An 11,989-nucleotide genomic window follows, 5' to 3' on the forward strand; every position below is an offset into this window, starting at 1 on the left:
ATGAACAGATAAAATGTTATTTTAGTGCCAAGAATGTCTGCATTGTTTATGCTGGACCCTATTTTGAAATTGGCCTTTCTTGAATTTTGTGTTGGGTAGTTGAAATAAGTAAATGGGCAGTTTCTTGTATTCAACCGATACAATAAAAGGAGTTCTAGAGAAACAGCTATGAGTTTGGTCAACTGGAACAATGGAATTAAGTAAGTTTATTCAGGTATACACAAATGCAGTTACATAAATTATCATACATAGCAGCATATGTGTAAAGTACCTAGGATAACCCAAAAAAATCAGAGAGTGACTTATTTCCATTGGGGTCCTTTTACCTTATTATTATAATATAAAGGTTATAATATCTTACTATTATTCTATAATGGAGATAACATCTTATTATCATACTAAAAAGACTATTGACTACATGAGGGTCATTAACCCATAAACGGTCCAAGCAGATCTACGTTCACATGTGTAGTGCTACAAAAGTAGATCTACGTTTTTTTTACATATTTTCAAATGTAAAAAAACAAAAAGAAGATCTATTTTTTTTTACATACTTTCAAATATTGAAAAAACATATATATACATTTGGACCGTTTACGGGTTAAGACTGTCTACAATACGAGGGTCATTACTAGGAATAAGGTAAAATTACACGTGGGTTACCTAAAAAAAAAAAAAAATCATTCCCCTCCCTTTCTGTAGCTACATTCATCAGACATCTTTTGGCTCTCTTCTTGAACTGCCACCCAAGAAAAAGCTCTGATAAATCTATCCCCTCTCATATGTAAGTCCCACTCAAATTCAACCCCTCTCACTCATGTATTTATCCAACCTAAATTTGAAACTACCCAAGGTTTTACCCTCAATAACCCAACTAGGTAGACTGTTCCACTCATCAACTACCCTATTTCCAAACCAATACTTTCCTATATCCTTTCGAAATCTAAACTTGTCTAATTTGAACCCATTACTGCGGGTTCTATCTTGGAAAGAGATCCTCAAGACCTTATTTATATCCCCTTTATTAATACCCATCTTCCACTTATACACTTTGATCATGTCTCCCCTCATTCTTTGTCTAGCAAGTGAATGTAATTTAAGGGTCTTCAATCTTTCTTCATAAGGAAGATTACTAATGCTATGTATTAATTTAGTCATTCTACGCTGAATGTTTTCTAATGAATTTATGTCCATTCTGTAATATGGAGACCAGAACTGAGCTACATAATCTAGGTGAGGCCTTACTAATGATGTATAAAGCTGTAATATAACCGCTGAACTTCTGTTGCTTACACTTCTTGATATAAATCCCAGTAATCTGTTTGCCTTATTAAGTACGCTTAGGCATTGCTGTCTTGGTTTAAGGTTGCTTCTTATCATTACCCCCAAGTCCTTTTTGCAATCTGTATGGTTAAGTTCTACATTATTTAACTTGTAAGTGCTAGGGTTGTGGACACTCCCGAGCTTCAGAACCTTGCATTTATTTACACTGAACTGCATCTGCCACTTTTCTGACCAGTTATTGAGTTTGTCTAAATCCTCCTGAAGTTCCTCAATATCTACGTTTGAATCAATTATCCTACCTAACTGTGTCATCAGCAAATTTGCTCATTACACTAATAATTCCCTCATCAAGATCATTGATATACTATATTATAAAGAACAAAGGGCCTAAGACTGATCCCTGTGGAATGCCACTTGTTACAGATCCCCACTCAGATTTAACCCCATTTATGGACACTCTCTGCTTCCTGTCTGTGAGCCATGACTATCCATGACAGCACTTTTCCCCAATGCCATGAGCTGCCACTTTCTTTAACAGTCTTTGGTGCGGTACTCTATCAAAAGCCTTACTAAAATCTAAATAAACATATCAAATTCTTTGTCGTGTTTAACAGCCTCGAAAGCTTCACTGAAGAAAGTTAGTAAATTAGTTATACAAGAATGGTCTCTCGTGAATCCATGCTGAGTATCATTAATCAGATTATGCTTATCCAGATGGCTTCTCATAATCTCAGCTATATTTGACTCTAGTAATTTGCCTACAATTGAGGTTAGGCTTATTGGGCGGTAATTTGACGGTAACGACTTGTCCCCTGCTTTAAAAATTGGAATTACATTAGCCATCTTCCACATATCAGACACTACACCTGTTGGAAGAGATAAATTAAAAATATCAGTTAACGGTTCACAAAGTTCCATTTTGCATTCCTTAAGAACCCTTGAAAAAAGCTCATCAGAACCTGGTGATTTATTTTGTTTCAGACGATCTATTTGTTTCATAACCATTTCACTAGTGATTGTGATGATACGTAATTTATCTTCTTCAGGTCCACTATAAAAATTAATTACTAGGATACTGTTAGTGTCTTCCTGTGTAAAAACCAAGAGAAAATAATTATTTATAATCGAGCACATTTCATTCTCTTTGTCAGTAAGATGCCCCAAATTATTTTTAAGGGGACCTATCTTATCCCTAACTTTTGTTCTATACACCTGGAAAAAACTTTCTGGGTTAGTTTTCGAATCCCTAGCAACTTTAATTTCATACTCCCGTTTAGCTTTTCTTATCCCCTTTTTAATGTCCCTCTTAATGTCACTACTGATTCATAAGATGACCCTCACCTCTTTGATACATGTAAAAATTCCTTTCTGCCCTAAAAGATATTTGAGCCTATTATTCATCCATTTTGGGTCATTTCTATTCGATCTAATTTCCTTATATGGGATAAATGTTCTTTGGGCAGCATGTAGTGTGTTAAGAAAGCTGTCATACTGATAGCTCTCTTCGTTGCCCTAGTCCACAGATGATAAGTGTTCTCTAAGCCCATTGTAATCTGCTAAGCGAAAATCTGGGACCATTACTGAATTATCCCTACTGTCATACTGCCATTCAATGCTAAAGGTAATTGATTTGTGATTGCTTGTGCCGAGTTCCTCTGTGATTTCTACTTGTCCAATCTCTTTTTAAAGCTACCCCAGGTTCTACTGAAGCTAAAACCTTGGGTAGTTTCAAATTTAGGTTGGATAGATACACGAGTGAGAGGGGTTGGATTTGAGTGGGACTTGCACGTGAGTAAATGTGATTATTAAAGCTTATTCCTTGGGTAGCATTTATTCTGTTAGTAGGCTGGATTTGTGAAGGTCCTGCCAAGTATGGGCCAACAGGCCTGCTACTGTGTTCCTCCTTTATGTTCTTATGTTGATGAGTGGAGCAATCTGCCTAGTATGGTTATTGAGGCTGAAACCTTGGGTAGTTTCAAATTTGTACTGGATAATTACATGAGTGTAGGTAGTAGGTTGGTAGACAGCAACCGCCCAGGGAGGTACTACCGTCCTGCCAAGCGAGTGTAAAACAGAAGCCTGTAATTGTTTTACACGATGGTAGGATTGCTGGTGTCTTTTTTTTTTCTGTCTCATGAACATGCAAGGTTTCAGGTACGTCTTGCTACTTCTACTTACACTTACGTCACACTACACATACATGTACAAGCATATAGTATATACACACCTCTCTGGGTTTTCTTCTACTTTCTTACTAGTTCTTGTTTATTTCCTCTTACCTCCATGGGGAAGTGGAACGGAATTCTTCCTCCGTAAGACATGCATGTTGTAAGAGGCGATTAAAATGCCGGGAGCAAGGGGCTAGTAACCCTTCTCCTGTATATATTACTAAATGTAAAAGGAGAAACTTTCGTTTTTCCTTTAGGGCCACCCCGCCTCGGTGGGATACGGCCAGTGTGTTGAAAGAATTACATGAGTAAGAGGGGTTGGATGTGAGTGGGACCTGCACATGAGTAAATAGATTTATCAAAGCTTACTGCTTGGGTAGCATTGAAAATTGAGTTGGGCAAATATTCTGTTAGTGGGATGGATTGTGAAGGACCTGCCTAGTATGGGCCAACAGGCCTGCTGCAGTGTATTATTATTATTAGTACGTATGTATTATAATAATAATAATAATTATTATTATTATTAATTTAGGGAAGTGGAGCACAGATCCAATTCCCTTGATCAAGAGCCCCTCACCAAGTAACCTCCCTTGAGGGGGAAGTTCGCATCCTGAAATTTCATTCGTATCCAGAAGCAAAAAATCGATCGAGTGACTGTTCGTATCCTGAAAAATTCACATGGTGGGGTATTTGTAAGCCGAGATTCCACTGTACATGTTCTTGTATTTATGTGTACCTGTGAGATGGATATAGACAGACAGAGATAGACAGAGACAAAGATAGACAGAGATAGACACACAGAGACAGACACAGAAACTGACAGACAAATGGAGATAGAGCCAGGCTGCCAGCAGCCGGCCAGCCGGCCAGCCATGCAGCCAGCCAGCCATCCAGCCAGCCAGCCAGCCAGCCAGCCAGCCAGAATTGTTTCTCTTTACTTACGGCATAGGTTATAAGACATTCTGAAAGGGGGTTGCACAAATGTTGCACATGGGTTATTATCAAGATTTTTTGATATTTCCTCGACCAGTTATGGCCCCATCCACCTCAAAGCCACTAAACTTGGGGTCAAAATCATTTCCTCTTAAAATAGGAGAGTTAATACTACATGAAATCAGTGAATCCCAGGTGTTTGCTGCGCTGTTTGCTCTAGCTGGCGCTCATTTGAACTGGTGCTCCTACAAGGTACTAAGTGGTCCCAGATTATTTTAATATGGTGCACACTCAGTGTTAGGACCCATTCTATGCTGACAAGGCATCTCAGGCCAATCTTGCCAAATTTGAAGGCAGGAAAAATAAAACGTATATATACATTTGGGGCACTAGCGGTAAAAACGTATATATACGTTTGGACAGTTTACAGGTTAAAGAGACGCCAGAAACAGAACTCTCTGGACAGATTTTTTGTGCGACATGGGTCCAGTGACTCTCAAGCTGGTCCTAGTGCCAGTAAAAGAAAAACAAGGGAAGTAACCCCAGATAGGGCTTTGATACCTGAATTCCTTATGGACAGGGATTCCCCTCCCAAAAATAACCTCTCCTCCTCCCTCTTTCCTCCTCGCTGTCTTCCATACACCAACAAGAGTCTTCAATAAAGGTAAAAGTGATGTTAAATGTTCATTTATCCATTTCATTAGTCATTTATATTTATTTCTCATTGTTCTCCGTATGTAAAACTATATTCTCTATAAAATGTATTTTTTGTTAATATTCCGGCAAATCACTAATGAATGAATGAATGTTAATATTTTTGGGTGTTTGGAATGGATAAATTGGATTTACATTATTTCTTATGGGAAATATTGCTTCAGTTTTCGTACAATTCGGTTTTCGTCAGACTTTTTGAAACGGATCATCCAAAAAACCGAGGTCCCACTGTAGTTCTTGTTCTTATTATTTTTCCTTTCATATCCATGGGGAAGTGGAATAAGAATTTTTCCTCCATAAGCCATGTGTGTTGCAAAAGTCGACTAAAATACTGTGAGCAATGGGCTAGTAACCCCTTTTCTGGTATAGCATACTAAAAAGAAAACCGTCAAAGTGGGATGTTTGAAAGTGTGTGGTTGTAGTGCAAATGATAAAAGAGATGATTGTGGATGTTATGAATGAAAAGAAGCTGGATGTCCCGGCTCTAAGTGAAACAAAGCTGAAGGGGGTAGGAGAGTTTCAGCGAGATGAAATAAATGGGATTACATCAAGGGTTTCTAATTGAGTTAGAGCTAAGGAAGGAGTAGCAATAATGTTAAAGGATAAGTTATGTTAAAGGATATAAATGTACAAATTCAAGGATTTTTTTTATTTTTTTTTTATTATCACACCGGCCGATTCCCACCAAGGCAGGGTGGCCCGAAAAAGAAAAACTTTCACCATCATTCACTCCATCACTGTCTTGCCAGAAGGGTGCTTTACACTACAGTTTTTAAACTGCAACATTAACACCCCTCCTTCAGAGTGCAGGCACTGTACTTCCCATCTCCAGGACTCAAGTCCGGCCTGCCGGTTTCCCTGAATCCCTTCATAAATGTTACTTTGCTCACACTCCAACAGCACGTCAAGTATTAAAAACCATTTGTCTCCATTCACTCCTATCAAACACGCTCACGCATGCCTGCTGGAAGTCCAAGCCCCTCGCACACAAAACCTCCTTTACCCCCTCCCTCCAACCCTTCCTAGGCCGACCCCTACCCCGCCTTCCTTCCACTACAGACTGATACACTCTTGAAGTCATTCTGTTTCGCTCCATTCTCTCTACATGTCCGAACCACCTCAACAACCCTTCCTCAGCCCTCTGGACAACAGTTTTGGTAATCCCGCACCTCCTTCTAACTTCCAAACTACGAATTCTCTGCATTATATTCACACCACACATTGCCCTCAGACATGACATCTCCACTGCCTCCAGCCTTCTCCTCGCTGCAACATTCATCACCCACGCTTCACACCAATATAAGAGCGTTGGTAAAACTATACTCTCATACATTCCCCTCTTTGCCTCCAAGGACAAAGTTCTTTGTCTCCACAGACTCCTAAGTGCACCACTCACTCTTTTTCCCTCATCAATTCTATGATTCACCTCATCTTTCATAGACCCATCCGCTGACACGTCCACTCCCAAATATCTGAATACGTTCACCTCCTCCATACTCTCTCCCTCCAATCTGATATTCAATCTTTCATCACCTAATCTTTTTGTTATCCTCATAACCTTACTCTTTCCTGTATTCACCTTTAATTTTCTTCTTTTGTACACCCTACCAAATTCATCCACCAATCTCTGCAACTTCTCTTCAGAATCTCCCAAGAGCACAGTGTCATCAGCAAAGAGCAGCTGTGACAACTCCCACTTTGTGTGTGATTCTTTATCTTTTAACTCCACGCCTCTTGCCAAGACCCTCGCATTTACTTCTCTTACAACCCCATCTATAAATATATTAAACAACCACGGTGACATCACACATCCTTGTCTAAGGCCTACTTTTACTGGGAAAAAATTTCCTTCTTTCCTACATACTCTAACTTGAGCCTCACTATCCTCGTAAAAACTCTTCACTGCTTTCAGTAACCTACCTCCTACACCATACACTTGCAACATCTGCCACATTGCCCCCCTATCCACCCTGTCATACGCCTTTTCCAAATCCATAAATGCCACAAAGACCTCTTTAGCCTTATCTAAATACTGTTCACTTATATGTTTCACTGTAAACACCTGGTCCACACACCCCCTACCTTTCCTAAAGCCTCCTTGTTCATCTGCTATCCTATTCTCCGTCTTACTCTTAATTCTTTCAATTATAACTCTACCATACACTTTACCAGGTACACTCAACAGACTTATCCCCCTATAATTTTTGCACTCTCTTTTATCCCCTTTGCCTTTATACAAAGGAACTATGCATGCTCTCTGCCAATCCCTAGGTACCTTACCCTCTTCCATACATTTATTAAATAATTGCACCAACCACTCCAAAACTATATCCCCACCTGCTTTTAACATTTCTATCTTTATCCCATCAATCCCGGCTGCCTTACCCCCTTTCATTTTACCTACTGCCTCACGAACTTCCCCCACACTCACAACTGGCTCTTCCTCACTCCTACAAGATGTTATTCCTCCTTGCCCTATACACGAAATCACAGCTTCCCTATCTTCATCAACATTTAACAATTCCTCAAAATATTCCTTCCATCTTCCCAATACCTCTAACTCTCCATTTAATAACTCTCCTCTCCTATTTTTAACTGACAAATCCATTTGTTCTCTAGGCTTTCTTAACTTGTTAATCTCACTCCAAAACTTTTTCTTATTTTCAACAAAATTTGTTGATAACATCTCACCCACTCTCTCATTTGCTCTCTTTTTACATTGCTTCACCACTCTCTTAACTTCTCTCTTTTTCTCCATATACTCTTCCCTCCTTGCATCACTTCTACTTTGTAAAAACTTCTCATATGCTAACTTTTTCTCCCTTACTACTCTCTTTACATCATCATTCCACCAATCGCTCCTCTTCCCTCCTGCACCCACTTTCCTGAAACCACAAACTTCTGCTGAACACTCTAACACTACATTCTTAATCCTACCCCATACCTCTTCGACCCCATTGCCTATGCTCTCATTAGCCCATCTATCCTCCAATAGCTGTTTATATCTTACCCAAACTGCCTCCTCTTTTAGTTTATAAACCTTCACCTCTCTCTTCCCTGATGCTTCTATTCTCCTTGTATCCCATCTACCTTTTACTCTCAGTGTAGCTACAACTAGAAAGTGATCTGATATATCTGTGGCCCCTCTATAAACATGTACATCCTGAAGTCTACTCAACAGTCTTTTATCTACCAATACATAATCCAACAAACTACTGTCATTTCGCCCTACATCATATCGTGTATACTTATTTATCCTCTTTTTCTTAAAATATGTATTACCTATAACTAAACCCCTTTCTATACAAAGTTCAATCAAAGGGCTCCCATTATCATTTACACCTGGCACCCCAAACTTACCTACCACACCCTCTCTAAAAGTTTCTCCTACTTTAGCATTCAAGTCCCCTACCACAATTACTCTCTCACTTGGTTCAAAGGCTCCTATACATTCACTTAACAGGGAGTAAAATAAGGGGTGGATTTGAAATGTGTAGAAAGAGGTTTGGTAATAAGTAATGTATATTTTATGAAAAAGAGGATAAATAAGTATTCAAGAAATGATATAGCATGTAATGAAAGTAGTTTGTTAGATTATGTATTAGTGGATAAAAGATTAATGGGTAGGCTTCAGGACGTACATGTTTATACAGGGGCAACGGATATATCAGATCATTATCTAGTTGCCACTACATTTAGAATAAGAGGTAGATGGGACAAAAGGAAAATGGCAACAGTAAGTAAGAGAGAGGTGAAAGTTTATAAACTAAGGGAGGAGGTAGGGTGAGATGTAAGCAACTGTTGGCAGAAAGGTGGACTAGTGCAAGTATGAGTAGTGGGTGAATTAAAGAGGGATGGGGCAGTTTTTCAAATGCAGTAATAGAATGTGGGGCAGAAGTTTGTGGATATAGGAGGGTGGGTGCAGGAGGAAAGAGGAGTGATTGATGGAATAATGAGGTAAAGGGTGCAATAAAAGAGAAAAGGTAGCTTATGAGAGGTTTTTACAAAGCAGAAGTGATATAAGAAGGGCAGAGTATATGGAGAGTAAAAGAAAGATGAAGAGAGTGCAAAAGGAGAGCAAATTATAGAGAGGGAGAGGCACTGTCAAGAAAATTTGCTGAGAATAAGAAAAAAATTTGAAGATAAATGAGTTAAGAAAGCCTAGGGAATGAATGGACTTGTTAGTTAAAAACAGAATAGGAGAGTTATTAGATGGGGCACTGGAGGTACAGTGGACCCCCGCATACCGTTAGCATCACATAACGATTAATCCGCATACCGCTTGCTTTAATCGCAAAAATTTTGCCTCGCATACCGCTTAAAAACCCGCTCACCGCTGTTCGTCCGAGATGCGTCCAATGTGCACCTTAGCCAGCCTCACATGTTCCGTCGGTGGCATTGTTTACCAGCCAGCCTCTGCGGTAGCATCCAAGCATACAATCATAACATTTCGTATTATTACAGTGTTTTTGGTGATTTTATCTGCAAAATAAGTGACCATGGGCCCCAAGAAAGCTTCTAGTGCCAACCCTACAGCAATAAGGGTGAGAATTACTATAGAGATGAAGAAAAAGATCATTGATAAGTATGAAAGTGGAGTGCGTGTCTCCGAGCTGGCCAGGTTGTATAATAAACCCCAATCAACCATCGCTACTATTGGTGGTACAGCTGCTGCTGCTGCACTGTCAGCTGCTGCTGCTGCTGTAGCATCATCTGCTGCTGCTGTAGCATCGTCTGCTGCTGCTGTAGCATCGTCTGTTGCTGCTGTAGCACTGTCAGCTGCTGCTGCTGCTGTAGCATCGTCTGCTGCTGCTGTAGCACTGTTGTTGGTGTGGCTTATTGAGAATATACCAAGAAACAATTAACCCCAGAGGATTTGCCACCCAGGATAACCCAAAAAAGTCAGTGTCATCGAAGACTGTCTAACTTATTTCCATTGGGGTCCTTAATCTTGTCTCCCAGGATGCAACCCACACCAGTCGACTAACACCCAGGTGAAAAGGGAAAAATGCCTGGAACTAGTGCTCATATTGGTGAATTTAAAGCCAGCAAAGGTTGGTTTGAGAGATTTAAGAATCGTAGTGACATACACAGTGTGATAAGGCATGTTCTGGAAGAAAATACCAAACAGGACCTACAGTACTCAGGAGGAAAAGGCACTCCCAGGACACAGTGTCTAATCAGTCATTGCTGCATCTTCAATAAAGGTAAGTGTCATTTATTCTTCATTTAGTAGACTAGTACATGCACAATATATACTGTGCATGTACTACTCTACTATTGTGCATGTATCCTTCTCTTTGTGTGTAGGAAAATGTATATTTCACGTGGTAAAATTTTTTTTTTCATACTTTTGGGTGTCTTGCACGGATTAATTTGATTTCCATTATTTCTTATAGGGAAAATTCATTCGCATACCGATTATTTCGCATACCAATGAGCCCTCTTGCACGGATTAAAATCGGTATGCGGGGGTCCACTGTATTGGGTAGATGGCGGGAATATTTTGAGGAACTTTTAAATGTCAATGAAGAAAGGGAGGCAGTAATTTTATGCACTGGCCAGCGAGGTATAACAACTTTTAGGAGTGAAGAAGAGCAGGATGTGAGTGTGGCGGAGGTGCATGAGGAATTACGTAGAATGAAGGGGGGTAAAGCAGCTGGAACTGACAGGATCATGACAGAAATGTTAAAAGCAGGGAGAGTTATAGTGTTGGAGTGGTTGGTATTTTTGTTTAATAAATGTTTAGGTTGGTAGACAGAAACCGCCCAAGTAGGTACTACCGTCCTGCCAAGTGAGTGTAAAATGGAAACCTGAAATCATTTTACATGATGGTAGGATTGCTGGTGTCTTCTTTCTCTCATAAACATGCAAGATTTCAGGTACATCTTGTTACTTCTACTTACACTTAGGTCGCACTACACATACATGTACAAGCATATATATACACACCCCTCTGGGTTTTCTGCTATTTTCTTTCTAGTTCTTGTTCTTCTTTATTTCCTCTTATCTCCATGGGGAAGTGGAACAGAATTCTTCCTCCATAAGCCTTGCGTGTTGTAAGAGGCGACTAACATGCTGGGACCAAGGGGCTAGTAACCCCTTCTCCTGTATATATTACTAAATGTACAAGGAAAAACTTTCGTTTCTCCTTTTGGGCCACCCCGCCTCGGTGGGATACGGCCGGTATGTTGAAAGAAAAAAGAAAAAATATTTAATAAATAGTGTGGAGTGGTTGGTATTTTTGTTTAATGAATGTATGAAAGAGGGGAAGGTAGCCAGGAATTGGCAAAGAGCATGTATAATTCCTTTATATAAAGGGAAGGGGGACAAAAGAGATTGTAAAAATTATGGAGTTTACTGAGTATACCAGGAAAAGTGTATGGTAGGGTTATTATTGAAAGAATTAGAGGCAAGACAGAATGTTGGACTGTGGATGAGCAAGGAGGTTTTAGAGTGGGTAGGCAATGTGCAGATCAAGTGAAGTATATATGTGAACAGTATTTAGATAAAGGTAGGGAAGTTTTCATTGCATTTATGGATTTAGACAAGGCATATGATAGAGTGGATGAGGGGAGCAATGTGGCAGATGTTGCAAGTACAGTGGACCCCTGCCCCCCTTACAGAACATATCGCAGTACATTAGATCCACCATACAAAGCATTTGAATGCAAAAATTTTGCCTCGCCTTACGTGATTAGTCCGGGGCGTGTCCCACGTGTGGTCTCAGTGCCAGTGTTTACAAGCCAGCCAGTGCGGTCACATATATGCATACATTCGGTACATTTCACATTATCCCAGTGTTTTTAGTGCTTGTAACTGCAAAATAAGTCACCATGGACCCCAAGAAAGCTTTTAGTGCCATCCCTGTTGTAAAAGGAATTGAAAAG

General features: G+C 39.8%; 1 protein-coding gene across 1 annotated transcript in view; it reads right to left on the reverse strand.

Moving 5' to 3' along the window:
• Asap (ArfGAP domain of ASAP) overlaps positions 1-11,989 on the reverse strand; it is a gene marked incomplete in the record, with an annotated part of 838,555 nt that overhangs the window by 200,526 nt on the left and 626,040 nt on the right.

This window comes from Cherax quadricarinatus, chromosome 12, assembly GCF_038502225.1.
Source record: "Cherax quadricarinatus isolate ZL_2023a chromosome 12, ASM3850222v1, whole genome shotgun sequence".
NCBI classification, from domain to species: domain Eukaryota; kingdom Metazoa; phylum Arthropoda; class Malacostraca; order Decapoda; family Parastacidae; genus Cherax; species Cherax quadricarinatus.